At 39.0% G+C, this 15,799-nt stretch overlaps 2 pseudogenes across 2 annotated transcripts; both read right to left on the bottom strand.

The window, feature by feature from the left end:
* Nucleotides 1-396: 396 nt before the first annotated feature.
* LOC311606147 (vomeronasal type-1 receptor 4-like) lies at nt 397-1,388 on the bottom strand (annotated as a pseudogene). The gene has a single exon. The product of its transcript is annotated as a vomeronasal type-1 receptor 4-like (transcript).
* A 13,081-nt stretch (nt 1,389-14,469) lies between these two features.
* On the bottom strand, nt 14,470-15,479 carry LOC311606149 (vomeronasal type-1 receptor 4-like; annotated as a pseudogene). Its single transcript has one exon. The product of its transcript is annotated as a vomeronasal type-1 receptor 4-like (transcript).
* Between the last annotated feature and the right edge of the window lie 320 nt (nt 15,480-15,799).

Raw genomic sequence — 15,799 nt, 5'->3', positions numbered from 1 at the left:
TACTTAAAGTGATTGTCTAGGAGCTGAAGAGTTGGCTGAGATATTAAGAGCACTGGCTGGACTTCCAGAGGACCCAGCCTCAATTCACGGCAACTACATATTGTTTCAGAACCATCTGTCAAGTCCAGTTATTCACAGGGTGTTTGATAATCTCTTCCAGCCTCTACCGCCCCATGTACGAACATGCTACACAGTCATAAATGCAGAACAAATACTCACATATAGTAAATTAATACAAAAAGTAAAACAAATAAAATGTCATAAAAATACTGAACAGTGGGTAAGGAGGTTTCTATATCTTTGTCATTTGGTAAGATTACTCTCAGTGCAAGGATTGAGTCACCAAGATTGTTGTTTGAGAATAAACACACTTAAACTGCTGTGTGAGATTTGGTCTTACCCACAAGATTGCAGAATGGAGAGTTTTTTTTTACATGTTGAACATATAAATGAGAAAGACAGTTTCCCATTTTCTCCCACTGAGCATGCCAATACTCAAGAAGAAACCCATCCCTGTGAATCAGCACAATGGGGCTAAAAGTTGCATAACCAAGAGACAGAAAGTCTCGTGTATTTACCATCAAGGTGTTGTCTCCTGATGAAAGACTTAAATATAGAGAAAAGGCACAATCTGCCCAGTAGAAGAAAACAAAACAGAGCATCAGAAGGAGGACACTTTGAGCAGCTCTCAGCTCAGGGGGAGTTCTGTAGAGAAGCTTGGAGTTCTGAAGATAGAGGACATGCTGGTGGTGCCTGTGGAGAAGAAACACCATGTAGCCACTGGCCCCTCCCATGGCGCCCTGGAACACTGCGTCTCTCAGGACCATGAGAGGGAGAACAATCCATTTTATATTCTGAGTTGGCAGCATAAAATAACAATAGTTGTTATCACCCATAAGCTGTGATACATTCATTTCTGTACTTGTGGTAGAATGGATAAGGTTCAAACCTATTAAAGCATTGAGTATCCAAAAGACTGAGAAGAATGGAAGGATGTGCCATGCAGACATTGGCCTGAGCCTCCTCCACCCAGATGCTCTGGGACTGATGATGATGGCCTGGACCACAGTGAGGAGACTGCTGGTGCAGATGGAGAGGCCACGGGCCACCCTCTCCTGGTAAATGAGGATCTTACATCCTATGTCATCTAGGAAGTTTCTCAAACCAAAAACTTGTATTGTCTTCGGCAATCCTTTTGCAAGAATAATCATGATGTTTGTAAAAGCCAAGTGGATGAGAATAAGGTGTATAGGTTTCTTCTCAGGACCTCCCCACCAGCTGAACATGTAATTCACAAAAACAGACATATTCCCCAGAATGCCAAGCATGGCCATGAGGAGAAAAATTATTTTCTTAATAAACTTCAAAACCATTTCTTCCTTCCTTTTATACAGGATGCAAATACATTTTAAAGAAAATGTCAGTATGCTAGACATGGATCTGAAATGCACATTTTTCATAATAGCATTTTCTGGTGTTAAAGAGGCAGTAATGCACACATGTGATGTTGCAGATTTGGTCCCTGAAATTCACCCCTTTTCCTGTGGACTCTGGTTTACTGTGTGTGCTCTGATAGATGTTTAGTCACTGGTATTCAATCCTGAAATTTTAATGGAGACCTTTATTATCTAGATTCATACTAACAAACTGATCTGTTCAAGTTAGTGGTGTGTGTGTGTGTGTGTGTGTGTGTGTGTGTGTGTGTGTGTGTGTATGTGTGTGTGTGTGTACGTATGTATTACTTTTGTTACATCTCAGCATTGTTGAACTGAATTACAAATTTCTTTAAACAAAATTTTACTCTCTGTTTCTCATTCTAGTTGACCCTATTTCTCTACCGAATTTGCAAAGCCTGAGTCTCATGTTTAAACTGCTTGCCTTCTGCTCATCACACACAAACACTGGGAAACCCTGCTGGTCAACATCTGTGATATCTCTCAGATCGAGTAACTTTATCCTTCAAATCTCTCCTTCATGATTGATATTCTTTTTTATTTGCATCGTGATGAGCGTAAAAACTTCTATATTTTCATTTGACCATATATTTTGTATCTTCAATTTCTACATCTTAATATTTTAAAAGCAATTATAAACTTTTTCTTAGATGGTTCTGTGATTTCTCACCATATAAATGAGAACTAGATATCCTTCAATGTCAACTCAAATTTAATTATCCTTCCAGAGAGATCCCTGCAGTCAGACACAAATCATCAAAATATATGCTGCAAAACATGTAATCACCAGGTTGTAGGCAGTGAGGGTGTCTAGAAAAAGACTGTGGTAATTTCTAGGAGACAGGCTATCTGAGAGCTGTGACACTATGGATGAAACAGGGCATTTGTGACCCCAGTTAGTGACCTCAGGAAACCTAAGGGAGCATGGAGAAGCTCTGGACAGGATGCTATTGACAAGGTGGATGGAGGAAGGGGATTGATGAGGTGTTAGATGCTGTCATGAGATGCCTGCAGTTATTACTTATGAGCCCTAGGTTTCTGCATGGTTTGCAGCCCATTCTCCTTCTGTTTATTTTTTTCAACATGATTGTCAGGCCAGCTGCTCTTTTCTACATCAACCCAAGCTGATTCCAGAACTTAGACCTCAGCAGGATGTTGTTCTTCTTGTCTGGGAGCTCCACTCTCATTTCTCAGGGATTTATGGTGAACATTGGGCACCTTTCCTATAATAAGAGGAATCTAGATGCTTAGGTGGCTCCACGTGTTTGTGTTTGTTCTGAGTACTTGGGATGCCTCTGTTCAATGCTCACCTTCCTGCTAAGCTCATGGGATTATATAAATGTCTGTGTCCTCCTGACCTCTCATGTGACATTTGTGAACCTGAATATTTTCTCAGGTTTTTGTTCAGGTGGCTTCATGACTCTAAAAGTCAATCATTGCCATTCTTTTTTTAAAATACATTTTACTAATGTATTCATATTACATCTAAATTGTTATCCCATCCCTTGTATCCTCCCATTCGTTCATTGCCTTTCATATGCTGCTCTACTGCAGGCTAGAAATCACAGTACCATGCTTAGTAACTGAACACAATGAATAACGCTCAAGATATTAACACCAAGCACATAAGCTTCCATTATCTTATTTACAATCAATATTAAGGATTTAGTTAATTGGAGTCTGTAAAAATTTCTTCCATCAATTCACACCAAGTTATGATGGGAAATTTTATTTTTTTGTTTGTGTAATGCTTCATCTCCTCTGTTTAGACATTTCTTCCCTTTTCCAAACTTTAAATAATATTTGTGCTCAGCTTCTAATCTTTTAATAATTGATACCTTCTATTGAAGTGGACCATCAGGAGAGGGAGAGGTGATTGGTCTCCCACATTATCTTCAGAAATGCTAGAAAATTACTTTAAAAGTCAGAGTGGTTTTATATTTAAATGGATGGATGATATCATATTTGGGTACTAGCCCCGAAGCATGAGGAAGGCAACATCTATCCATCCTTGTTTTATAAAAATAATCATTCAAAAACAGCAACAGTTTGTTGCTCTTTGCTGCTTAGTGCTGGGATGAAGTTAAGATGAGCTATTTCAGGATGTGCTAGTTCACAGACTAGATCCTTCACAGCAGGGATTCTCAAGATAGTGATGATAACTGTTACACTCTAAGGCTTAAAGTTCTACAATCCACCAGGAATACCATGACTGAAGTTGAGATGATTATTTATAATATTTGATTGAATCAAGAGACCATAAGAGTGAATACAGAAGAAAAATCTTTAAATTAGGAATTTAAAGTTATTGTCAAAGAAAACATAATACACAATTTCTAATGGGGAAATGCATCAAAGCAAAAATACAAATTTTATAAGCACTAGTCACACCATTGGCGTCAAAATGCTGGCAAGCATAGAAGCTAAAAAATAAGAATTTTTGTTTCTTTTTAAACAAAAATTGTCTTGTTGTTTTGAGATGCAGTCTCCAATGTCAACAAGGCTGGACTTGAACAATTAATTTTCTTGCCTCAGTCCCTCCAGTACTGATGTCATAGGAATGTACCATTATATTTTTCTCCAGTGTTTATAGACATCTAAAAATCTTCTCTATCTTACTGATTCCTATAAAAAGATAACCTCAGGCAAAGACCCACCCAGAACTCTGTCATGGTACTACAGCCTGAGGATGGACAGTGATGCTTCAGCACTTCTGTTCCATTTCTCTATCTACAGGAACTTGTCTCTCAGCTCTCCAGAGCCAGGTACCACCCTTGCCAGAGTCAGAAGGAAAGTGGTGAACCTAAAGCCCACAGAGCCTCTCAACTACTCCCTGGCTTAGTCAGAGAGAGACTTCAGCTTTAATGAATCTCTCCATGGCCCAGCTGAGGGGATGGAAGATCTTACCTCCATGCACTCACCTGGACCTCTGTGGTGCAGACAGGCTCTGGGGCTGCTCTGGGAAGGTGACAGTTACCAGGTCATATTTGTACTGTTTTGATTTGTGGGGCTCTTGGTGCCATTATGCATTGCAGTTTCATGTCACAGTGTCAGGGGGAAGGACGGCTTCTCCAAGGCCTCAGTCCCTGAAGCACAGCCTTCCTCTCTCTGCACAATTACTACATCTGTTTTGCTAAAAGTTACTTCAAGCATAATTAGGATTTAACTTTTTTGAGAAGAAAGACGTGAGTCAAGAAAATGAACACCAACCAATTCTCTGTGTGCTGAGCATCCCGCATTTCCAGATGGGTTTTGACCTTCCCAAAGCGCCAGGCTGGGACCTGATGTGGAACAAACCTCTTACTTCCCGTTCTTAAGTCCCTGTTAGACAGGAGTAGAATAAGTGATGCTCAGCACTTGGGATTCTGCTTTCTGTGCAAGTCCCATCAGCAGTGAAGGCCTTTGCCATACAGGAATTGCTTCACACGTAGATATTAACTATCATATGGGAATTGAAGTATAAATGCCTTATTGGCCTGTTCCAAAGCAATCCCTACTTGTTATAAAACTTCAACAACACTTCTCAATCTTATTATGCCTAGGAGTAGTCCTTCCACATACTTTTTATTGTAGTTCCTAGGAGGCCTTTCTTACCTGGATACAATATGATGTAAATAAATGTGTGTGCAGGCTGAGAATGAAAGCAACAATATCACTATTTTGTTTTTCTATGAAAAAGCACCATTGGGTTGCGATAGGAGATGGGTTCAAGGTCCTGTGTGCCCTGCATGATTGTGTCACCATACATGTAGGTGCAGTTGACACAAAACATTATGTCCCACAAGCTGGCCTCACATAAATGATATTCCCATGTTGCAGAGTGGCACTTGCAGTAGTAGACCTTGGCTGGGGAGGTGGCTCAGAGGTCAGAGTGCTTAGCTTCCGAGTATGGGTGCCACTTCACAACAATGCCTGCTGGAATTACAGCTTGCCTCACTACCCTAAAGGAAGCTATGTAGTGAGATTAACCATTTGGATGTGCTCTGTGTGTGATTTTAAGAAAGAAAGCCAGTGTTGGTACAAGCTATGGAACACACTTGAGCTACACTTACAGCTATTGTTTCTATTTAGTGTCCATTAAAATATCTTGCATACAGAATAATAGAAATTCAAAATTATAAAACAGGAAGGTCAATGAATTTGAAATAATGTAGCACACAGCACTACTGAATCAGATGTTGAAACAGAGCAAGGGAAGCAGCCTCTATGCTCACTATCTGTCTGTTTGTATAATCTCACATCAACATCTATCTTGTAAAGTGTGAAGGGCAGGATGTTCATTTTCATGATTTTTGAGAATCCTGTACATTAAGAGATATTTTAAAAACCACTTTTCTATTTCCTGCTGGTTACTTTCCTTCAATATTAGCTCTCCCATGTTGATACTCTGAAACCTCATAGACTGCACACATTGGGTAATTAATTTACAAACTTAATCAGGGTGAAGAGGTGGGCCATGTGCTCTTAAGCACACACCTATGATATTATGAAATAGACACACACACATAGTTTAATCACTTGTAGAATCTGTGAGGACCACAGGGAGGAGCAGTTCCTAGAAATAGACTGATTCATAGGTACGTGGGTATGTAGGGAGAACTGTGAATGAGAAGAGCTTTCTAATGTTAGACCATTTTGATTCCCACTAATAGAGGATAAGAATTTCAGGCTATTTACCTTCTTGTCTACAATACTATTTCCTAGCTTCCCCCCCCCCCATTTTTTTTCTGAGACAAGATTTCTCTGTGTAGCCTTGGCTGTCCTGGACTAACTTTGTAGACCAGGCTGGCCTGGAACTCATAGCAATCCATCAACCTCTACTTTTCTGAGTGCTGGGATTAAAGATGTGTGCCACCATAGCTGATTTGATTTCCCAATTATTTCTTTTTAAACATTTTTATTTATTTTACATTTACATGTATATTTATATTATTATTCTTACATACAATAAACTACATACAGCAAGATGGACCATAAAACAATTAGGAATTATATAAAGGGTACATTCATAGTGTTTTGCCTATTTGATTCACAACCTTGGAGAAAACATTTTTTGTATCTGGGTGAGTCTATAACTCTGAACGTAAATCAATGTCTATCATATCCCATCTCTATCAACCTAAAAACTTCTATCTAAACCTAAAAACATTTAACCCATAAATAACTAAGATTCACTGTGAAACTAAACTATCTGGTCTTCAACCCTAAAATTAATTACCTGAGTAAACAGAAAGTGAAAGTTAGCAGCTTCCAAAATGAGAAAATGACAGACACAGTTCACTGCCAAACAGTCACACAAACTATAATGTTGGAGGATTGTCTTCAGCCTTCTGGCCCATTATATCTGGCAGACATATTTGTAAAGCAGAAACGATTGAAGACTTGCTTACCCTGGCATGGCAGAGTTTGACCATTGACTCTGCCTCTAGTTTCTAACTATACGGTATCTGAAAATAGTTCTAAATTCCCAAAATTGAGTTAGACCTGTTTTCATAGAACTGTTGTCCTAATTGATGTATTTGTATTTCCAGTTTGGTGTTCAAGTCCTCCATCATTTCTGTATTTAGAAGTGGTGATGGGGTTGATTTTATAATATCTACATACCTATTGAGTAAAGTATAAATAAGCTGCTTTTCACTAATTCTAAAATTCTTTTATTTTTTTATTTAATTAATTTATTCAAATTACATCTAAATTGTTATCTCCTCACTTTTATCCTCCTGTTCCTCCCTCCCTCCTTCTTTCACCCTATTCCCCTCCCTTAGGTCTGTGACAGAAGGGGACCTCCTTCCCAAACACATGGTCACAGCCTATCAAGTCTCATTCTGGTAGCCTGCTTATCGTTCCTCTGAATACAACCAGGCCTCTATACCAAGAGGAAGTGGTCAAATATGAGGCATCAGAGTTCTTGTCAGAGTCAGTCTCCACTCTCACACAACTGTGGAGAATGTCCTTTCCATTGGCTGGATCAGAGCAGGGGTTCAATGATTACTGCATGTATTGTAATGGGTTGGTGCAGTAGGTTATGCAGACCCCCTTGGGTCCAGATCTGCCCGTCATGATGTTCTTCTTGTGGGTTTCTAGGACCCTCTGGATCTTTCTATTTCCCCATTCTCCCATCCACATTTCCCTCACCTGGAGTGCCAATAGGAAGTCTTCCATCTCTCCCGACCTCCTGATAAGTGAAGACTTTCATTGGACATCTCTTTTGGGCTAGTGTCCAATTATTTTTTTCCTTTACTAATTTATTCTTGTTACATCTCAATGGTTATCCCATCCCTTGTATCCTCCCATTCTTCCATCCCTCCCATTTTCCCCTTATTCCCCTCCCCTATGACTGTTCCTGAGGGGGATTACCTCCCCCTGTATATGCTCATAGGGTATCAAGTCTCTTCTTGGTCCTTCCTCTGAGTACCACCAGGTCTCCCCCTCCAGGGGACATGGTCAAAGGTGAGGCACCAGAGTATGTGAGAAAGTCATATCCCACTCTCCACTCTACTATGGAGAATGTTTTGTCCATTGGCTAGATCGGGGTAGGGGTTTAAAGTTTACCGCCTATACTGTCCTTGGCTGGTGCCTTAGTTTGAGCGGGACTCCTGGGCCCAAATCTGCCTATCATAATGTTCTACTTGTAGGTTTCTAGGACCCTCTGGATCCTTCTACTTTGCTATTCTCCCATGCTTCTCTCATCTAGAGTCCCACTAGAATGTCCTCCCCTCTGTCTCAGTTTCCTGGTAAGTGAAGGCTTTCGTGGGACATGCCCCTTGGGGTAATATGCAGATATAAGTGAGTATATACCATTTGAGTCTTTCTGCTTCTGGGTTAACTCACTCATTATGATCATTTCTAGCTCAATTCATTTATCCACAAATTTCGGGAATTCCTTGTTTTTAATAGCTGAGTAGTATTCCATAGTGTAGATGTACCACAGTTTCTTTATCCATTCTTCTACCGAGGGACACTTAGGCTGTTTCCTTGTTCTGGCTATTATGAATAAGGCTGCTATGAACATGGTTGAGCAAATGTTCTTGTTGTGTGCTGGAGCATCTTCTGGGTAAATTCCAAGGAGTGGAATAGCTGGGTCTTGAGGAAGCCCTATTCCCATTTTTCTGAGATAGCACCAGATAGATTTCCAAAGTGGCTGTACTAGTTTGCATTCCCACCAGCAATGAAGGAGTGTTCCTCTTTCTCCACATCCTCGCCAGCATGTGGTGTCGCTTGAATTTTTGATCTTAGCCATTCTGATGAGTGTAAGATGGAATCTCAGAGTTGTTTTGATTTGCACTTCCCTGATGACTAAGGAGGTTGAGCATTTCTTTAAGTGTTTCTCAGCCATTTGATATTCCTTTGTTGAGAATTCTCTGTTTATTTCCAAGCCCCATTTCTCAATTGGGTTGTTTGGTTTGGTGGTGTTTAATTTCTTGAGTTCTTTATATATTTTGGATATTAGACCTTGGTCAGATGTAGGGTTGCTGAAGATCTATTCCCAGTCTGTAGGCTGTCACTTTGTTCTCTTGACAGTGTCTCCTGGGTGTTGGATTTTGTCGAATGCTTTTTTGGCATATAAGGAGAGGATCATGTGGTCGTTTTCTTTCAGTTTTTTTATATGGTGTACTACATTGATGGATTTCCATATATTGAACCATCCCTGCATGCCTGGGATAAAGCCTGCTTGGTCATGGTGAATGATGTATTTGATGAATTCTTGGATTTGGTTTGCAAGTATTTTATTGAGCACTTTTGCATCAATGTTCATAAGAGAAATTGGTCTGAAATTCTCTTTCTTTATTGAATCTTTGTGATGTTTTAAGTATCAAGGTGACTGTGGCCTCATAGAAGGAGTTTGATAATGTTTCATCCATTTCTATTTTATGGAGTATCTTGAAGCGTCTTGGTTTTAGCTCTTCTTTGAGGATGTGATAGAATTCTGTCCTAAAACCATTTGTCCCTGGGTTTTTTTTTTTTTTTTGGTTGGGAGACTATTGGTATCCACTTGTATTTTTGTAGGAGAAGTCAGACTACTTAATTTGTTTGTCTGATCTTGATTAAACCTTTACAAGTGGAAACAATGAAGAACATTGGCCATTTTCCTTAGATTTTCAAATTTTGTGGCATATAAGCCTTTGAAGTAGGACCATATAATTCCTTGTATTTATTCAGTGTCTGTTGTTATATCGCTCTTTCATTTCTGATTTTGTTGGTTTGGATATTGTCTCTCTGCATTTCACTTAGTTTGTCTAAAGGTTTATCTATCATGTTTATTTTATTAATAAACCAGCTCCTTTTTTTGTTGATTCTGGCACACAGGGCACAGTCCTGTTCCTTCTTAGATTCTTCATATGAAGAGATATGTGAAGGAGATTGAAAAATTATGCTTTTAGGTCTACAGTTGGATGTTGTTAGGGATAAGCAGGGCTAGACATTACTGGTAGTCTTTAGGATGGGGCACAAAAAATCTTGGGGAAAAAAGTTATTTTAGTTTTAAAACCTGACCTTGGAGAGTTTTGCAGTTTGACCAACATGGAAGAGCATTATAAAAATGGTACAGCAATGGTGTCTAACTCAATAAATAATAAGGAAAAAGGGTCATGAGTGTTGTGTAGTGCACAGAAATTCACCATAACTCAAATAAGAGGCCAAAGCAGGTGACATCCAATCTCCAGGCTGAGCCCTCTCCAATATTAAATCATAAGGGATCAACAACCCAAACTGATCAATGAAAAAGTGATGACATTAGGACAGTAATAAAGTGCTTTGTAAAAAAAAAAACCCCAGGCCAACAGCTGAACTCTATCAGACCTTCAAGAAGATCTATAGGCAATAGCTCTTAACTATCTGCCCCAATGGCAATCAGAGAGCACTTTCAATTTCCTTTTTCAAAACCCATGTAACTCTAGTACAAAATCAGGTTAAGACACAAGGAAAAGAAGTGAAACTACAGACCAGTCTCCTTGATGGACACAGTTTGGAAGATTTTCATTAAAATACCCACAATCTTCCCCTCTCAGTAGTGGGACCCTGTGTGTCTGGAACCCGTGCAGGCCTTGTGTGTGTACTGCCACAGCATGTGATTTCATATGTGCATTGGTCCTGTTGTATCATGAAGACACAGCTTTCCTCGGAGTCATCTATTACCTGGGGCCTTTATGGGCTCTAATCCCAACCAAGAAACTATCTGTGGTTGACACCAAGTGCAAAAGGAAAAATTAGTTTTCTCCAGTAGCTATCACTGGGAATATTAACCACACTATATCCATCAGTAGATTGCCAACACACACCAAGCTCTGTATCTGTTTGATTTTTTTTGTCTCATATTGCTTTATTTTCATTTTTCATACTGATCTACTGATTGTTTATTATGATTTCCAATCTTTTGTTTGTTTGTATGGTGTGTGTGTGTGTGTGTGTGTGTGTGTATGTGTGTGTGTTTAAAAATTGTAGTTTTATTGCCTGCTTCTTTTTTTCATTTATTATTTACTTATTTATTTGATTTCTGTGGAAAAGAAAGAAATGTCTTGGAGTTGGGTATATATGGAGGTACAAAGAGCCAGGGAGGAGTTGAGGAGGGGAACAGTAATCAGAATATACTATATGAAATAAATATGATTAAAAACACATCAAAATGATAAATAAATGAATGAATAAATGTTTGGAAATTTCATAATTAAACATTGAGGATTGTTATCTTTATGATGAAACATTTAGAAAGAAACCTTATTGTCTGTATTTTCTTCAAAAACGTTATATTCATATATTTTTTAAAAAGCCCTGCTAATAGAATGTAGGTATGTGTCATGAAGGGTACCCACAATGAACAAGTCAGCATTATCATGGGGATGCAGGAATGGTTCAACATGTATAAATTGATAATTGTGAAACTCTTATATATAGACAAAAAGTCACATGATCATCTCATTGGATGCAGAAAAGGCTTTGGAAAAATCCAACATGCCTTCATGATAAAAATCCTAAAGAGGGCAGGACTGGAGGCAACGGGCCTTTACATAATAAAACCTTAATATAATACAGCCAACATCATCAGATTAGAAGCTGTCACCTCAAAATCAGGTGGGGATACATGCATGAATACATTTGAAAATAAAGTATAAAATCTAATGTGAAGCTTCAGAGCTTTGTCTCTGAATGTCTAAGTGCATTGAAGAGCATTGGGTTGTACAGTCTTTGGGTCTGTTTAATTTTGGTGTCTTAGTCAGTGTTCTATTGCTGTGAAGTGAATCCATAAACACACCAACTCTTGTATAAAAAAGCATTTAAGGGGCTGGCTTCCAGTTCAGAGGCTTAGTCCATCATCATCATTGAGGGAATCATGGTGATAGAGAGGTGACTGAGAGTTCTACATCTGGGTCCGCAGACAGCAGGGAGAGAGACTGAGACTGAGACTGAGACTGAGACTGAGACTGAGACTGAGACTGAGACTGAGACTGAGACTGAGACTGAGACTGGGCCTGGCTTAAAAATTTGAAACCCAAAAGGCCGCAATTAATGACATACTTCCTCCATCAAGGCTGTAACTCCTAATCCTTTCAATCCTTTTCACTACTTTGGGTGAACAGATTTTTAAAAACAGTCTCAGGGAAAGCCATATGAGAAGGAGACTTTCAAGGTAAAGACTGACAAACTCTGAGTAGCCAAAAATTTTGTATTTCTTGATATATGGAGTGCACACCAAAAGGAGGTTTCACAAATTGAGGAGTCTCTGGTGGCTGTAGGTTACATATCACACACTGGCACCTCTAGGCTCTTTGTGTTCATATTGTACTTATTAGTAAAATCATATGGTATTTGTCTACATGTAGCTTATTTATTTCATTTAGTATAAAGTCTTACAGGTCATTGCTAATGATGTACAATGTGTCCAGCATAAAGAAATGATAAAGTTTGAGGTGGTGTTTATATTAATCCAATCGTCACATGTCTTGTGTGTTTCCTGAAGGGCGTAACTGGCATCCCTTTCCAGGGTGCCTTCACTGTCCTTTACATATTTAGATTCATGACTATTTCCACCATGTATTTACATTTGAATTTAGGTTATAATCAAGATTTTTGTCTTATATCACTCAATCTTCTCTGCTTTAAGAGAGAAATTTAAACTAGCAGGCCTATGTGCCACTCTGAGTGTAGATCATCCTTATTCCCACTGTGTCAAAAACTATACATCTCCTATCTATACTTTAAAGTTGTTTAATTAAATTTAAAGCTTATTTTTGTGTCTCAGTGTGGTCATATGTGTTTGTCACACATGCATGTGGAGGTCAGCTTTCCTCTTCAGAGACAGACCAGGTTGTCTGCGTGTCAGCAGGTGCTTTTACTCACTGAGTCATCTCTACATCTCTTAGTCTACACTCAATGCTGAGCAACCTCTTCATCATTCAGGTTAAACACGTCTTTCTTTGCTCCTTCTCCATGTTCTTACATCACTTCCTTTTGAGTGAAATCACATAGACTGATTTAGCAGGTGCTTCATTGGTTTGGTTCTTTATGTCAAATACTTAGAAAAGGGCTTTAACAAATGAGCTGTAAGAATAATATGAAAAATGATGTCACCTACAAAACAAGTCACATTCACATCAGAAGACAAGGAGCTGGAGGGGCGGTGAAGAGAGGTTGCTGGTTCTCTATGCAGCACCCGTGTCACAGGACTCATGACAACCTGTAGCTCTAGTTCCCTGGGATGCAATGTCCTCTTTTGGGCTGTGTGGAGATCTGCACAAATGTGGCATACGCTCACACACTACATTCACATAAACGATATAGTAGAAAATCAGGCTATTTACTAAGCTATAGCACAACACAAGGCACATCACTTACCTAAAATTTTGTATAAAATGTGCAGGCTTGCAAGAAATAAATACATATCCATACGGTCAAGTAGATCTCTGATGGACCCAAAGAGTTTACAGGGGTTCTAGTCAGATATGACAGGTAAATTAAAAAAAAAAACATAAACATACTTCTAACTATATTGCAATTTCATGTTCAATTATTTTATCACAATGTGTCTGTCAGGTTCCTCAAACAATGTCAATATCTTATTGTATGGATCCAATTTAAGAAACTGAGCAGTGACAGCTACATTTAGATGAACATAGAACCACATCCTCTGCATCTCTCTGGTGATGAAGAGCTGAAAGGTGATGTGGAGAGCACCCAGGTTTTAGTAAAGGGCGACGGCAAACAAGCCTCGGTCTGCATCAGTCACGCCCACTGGCTCATCTTGAAAAACACAAACCCACAGTTTCCAGTCATCATAGAACTATAGACAGATATAAAGTGAAACTTACTTATGTATTCTTTATCTTGTTTATATCATATCAACTGTCTTTATTCCTGCAGAGAACTGTCACAAATAGAACAGCAATGAAACGTTTCAGTATATTTAAGGGTTGTAGTTGCTGCATCAGGCTCCTACTGAGTTAATGCATAGTAGGTGTCATTTCTTTCACAATTCGCTAATATCTTTTTTATGGATGAATACTTACAGACACTTTGAATAGCCTAAAATAGCTCCGTGGTACTAACATTTAGCAAGCACAATAGCAGAGAAAGATAACTAAATTTTTGGAATAAACTGATTACATCATGCTTACAGTCATGGTATTAATAAAAACAGTTTTACAAATCCTAGTTAAAGGGATTTTCTCAGTGCTGGAGAGATGGCTCAGGTATTAAGAGCACAGGCTGGACTGCCGTAGGACTCAGGTTCAATTCACAGGAATTCCATACTGGGTCAGAACCACCACTCACATGCAGTTAGTGACAGGCTTCATGTATGCATGTGATGCACAGTGGTAAATTCAGGCAACCCTGTTACTTATTCATATACAGTAGATTAATAAAAATTTAAACAAATAAAGTCCCATAAAGAATGGCCAATGGATAAAGAGGTTTCAATATCATTGTAATTTGCTAAGACTACTCTTTATGAAAGACTTAAGTCACTGATATTATTATTTGAGAATAAACACATGCTCAGTCAGGGGTGTGGAATTTTGTCTTACCCACAATATTGCAGAACTGAGAGTTTTTCCACACTCATTGAACAAATAACTGAGAGAGATATTTTCTCAATTTCTCACACTGAGCATGCCAACACTCTGTCAGAAGTCCATCCCTGTGAATCAGCACAAGGGGGCTGAACATTGCATAACCAAGGGCCAGAAATCCATGAGTATGTGCCATCAAAGTATTGTCTGTTAAAGAGAGACTTAGAAATAGAGAAAAGACACAATCTGTCCAGTAGAAGAAAATAAAACAGAGCATCAGAAGGAGGACACTTTGAGCAGCTCTCAGCTCAGGGGGAGTTCTGTAGAGAAGCTTGGAGCTCTGAAGGTAGAGGACATGCTGGTGGTGCCTGTGGAGAAGAAACACCATGTAGCCACTGGCCCCTCCCATGGCGCCCTGGAACACTGCATCTCTCAGGACCATGAGAAGAAGAAAAATCCATCTTAATTTCTGAGTTGGTAACATAAAATAACAGTAGTTGTCATCACTTTTAAGCTGTGATACATTCAGTCTTGTATTTGTAGTAGAATGGATTACATTAACACCTATTAAAGAATTGAGTATCCAAAAGAATAAGAAGATTGGAAGGATGTGCCATGCAGACATTGGCCTGAGCCTCCTCCACCCAGATGCTCTGGGACTGATGGTGATGGCCTGGACCACACTGAGGAGACTGCTGGTGCAGATGGAGAGGCCACGGGCTACCCTATCCAGATAAAATATAATCTTACAGCCTATGTCATCCAGGAAGTTTCTCAAACCAAAAGCTGCTATTGTCATTGGCAATCCTTTTGCAAGAAGGATTATGATGTTTGTAAAAATCAAGTGGATGAGAATAAGGTGTATGGGTTTCTTCTCAGGGCCTCCCCACCAGCTGAACATGTAATTCATAGAAACAAACATGTTCCCCACAATGCCAAGCACAGTCATGAAGAGAAAAATTATTTTCTTTACAAAGGTCAAAACCATTTCTTCCTTCCTTGCATAGAGGATGCAAATATATTTTAAATAAAGCATCAGTATGTTGACATGGATCTGAAATGCACAATATGCATAATAGCACTTTCTGGTGTTAAAGAAGCAATGGTGGACAAATCTGATGTTGCATATTAGGTCCCTGAAATTGCCCCTGTTTACTGTGAACTCTAGATTACTGTGTGTGCTCTGATAGATGTTTGGTAATTGGTATTCATATATAATGTTTCAAAGAAAAATTTTATTTCTTACTTCTATTGTAGCAAAACCAAATTGTTCATGGTGTGTGTGTGTGCATGTGTGTGTGTGTGTGTGTGTGTGTGTGTGTGTGTGTGTGTGTGACTTTG

The sequence above is a fragment of the Acomys minous genome (assembly GCF_964271855.1).
Source record: "Acomys minous genome assembly, chromosome: 9".
NCBI lineage: Eukaryota > Metazoa > Chordata > Mammalia > Rodentia > Muridae > Acomys > Acomys minous.
Note: the sequence above shows the minus strand (reverse complement) of the source record. Positions and strands in the feature narration are given on the sequence as shown.